This window comes from Brassica oleracea, chromosome C2 (genome assembly GCF_000695525.1).
Source record: "Brassica oleracea var. oleracea cultivar TO1000 chromosome C2, BOL, whole genome shotgun sequence".
NCBI classification, from domain to species: Eukaryota; Viridiplantae; Streptophyta; class Magnoliopsida; order Brassicales; family Brassicaceae; genus Brassica; species Brassica oleracea.
This window is the reverse complement of record NC_027749.1, coordinates 4,947,093-4,948,645: the sequence shown is the minus strand read 5'-3', so window position 1 is coordinate 4,948,645 and position 1,553 is coordinate 4,947,093. Positions and strand designations below refer to the sequence as shown.

At 41.5% G+C, this 1,553-nt stretch overlaps 1 pseudogene; it reads left to right on the top strand.

Moving 5' to 3' along the window:
• The window catches only part of LOC106323268, a 6,260-nt pseudogene that overhangs the window by 2,965 nt on the left and 1,742 nt on the right, over nucleotides 1-1,553 (top strand).

Genomic DNA, 1,553 nt, shown 5'->3' with positions numbered 1-1,553 from the left:
GAAAGGGCACCGAGAGTAGAGCTTGATGAAGCGGCTCAAGCGATAGAAGCTTGTCTTCATGCACATGAAGAACCATACACTTTTTTTAACGCTGATTTATTATGATCTTACAATTACGATATGAAAAATATTACATAGACGATTCAACAACCGGCAATACTACTTGCTTTATGAAGACCTACGCCTAACTGCATCACCTGAGCCGTCCTATGAAGATCCACGTCTTGCAAGATTTATTTGCACCATGTTGAAGATCTCTTGTAATCCTTTCTTCCGTAGTCTACATACTTGTTTAATAAATCGTTCTCTCCAGGAGTTGAAACCTGGATTTTCTGTAATCTGCAATAAATTGCATAGTCTGGGATTCGAACCCTAAACTTGGGTGTAGAAGCCTTTAAACCTTAACCAGTAGGCTACAATGCTTCCACAGAACCATACACTTATGATGAAGCGTGTAGTACCATGGAATGGAGAGAATCGATGAATGAGGAAATAGCTATGATTGAGAAGAACAAGACGTGGGAACTAGTGGATAAGCCAAAGAAGAAGAATGTGATAAGTGTGAAGTGAATCTACAAGATCAAGACCGATGCAAACGACAATCACATCAAGCACAAGGCGCAACTAGTTGCAAGGGGGTTCTCTCGAGAGTATGGTGTTGACTATTTTGAGACGTTTGCCCCTGTCTCAAGACATGATACAATACGACCCATACTTGCCTATGCGGCTCAGATGAAGTGGTGATTGTATCAGATGGATGTGAAGTCAGCTTTTCTCAATGGCGACCTCAAGGAAGAAGTGTATGTCACACAACCGCCTGGGTATGTGACACACGGGAAGGAACACAAGGTGTTAAGGCTACACAAAGCTTTATATGGTTTAAAGCAAGCCCCAAGGGCATGGTATGGAAGGATAGATTCATACTTTCTTCAAGACGGCTTTAAGAGGAGTATGAATGATGCGGCCTTATACATCATGAAGCAAGGGGGAGATGTGTTGATCGTGAGTCTATATGTGGATGATATAATCATCACAGGAAGCAACATTCAGAGCATCAACACATTCAAGAAGAACATGAAGAAAGAATTCGAGATGGTGGATCTTGGATTATTGAACTACTTTCTTGGAATGGAAGTAATTCAAGACAATGGAGGCATATTTCTTTTACAAGAAAAGTATGCAAACAAACTTGTAGACAAGTTTGGGATGCGAGACAGCAAGAGTGTAAGTAACCCACTTAGACCACAAGGAAAAGGAGTTGAGGATGACAAGGAGTATGGAGATCCGACTAAGTATAGAAGCATCGTTGGAGGGCTTTTGTACTTGTGTGCATCAAGACCTGATGTGATGAATGCAAGCGCCTATCTCTCAAGATACATGTCATCACCTCACATGGAAGCACTACCAAGAAGCCAAAAGGGTACTAAGATATGTCAAAGGAACATCAAGCTTTGAAGTGTACTTCACAAGCGTGAAAGAACCAAGACTTGTAGGCTACAAGGACAACGATTGGGGTGGTTCTAAGGAAGACAAGAAAATCACTTCAGGTTATG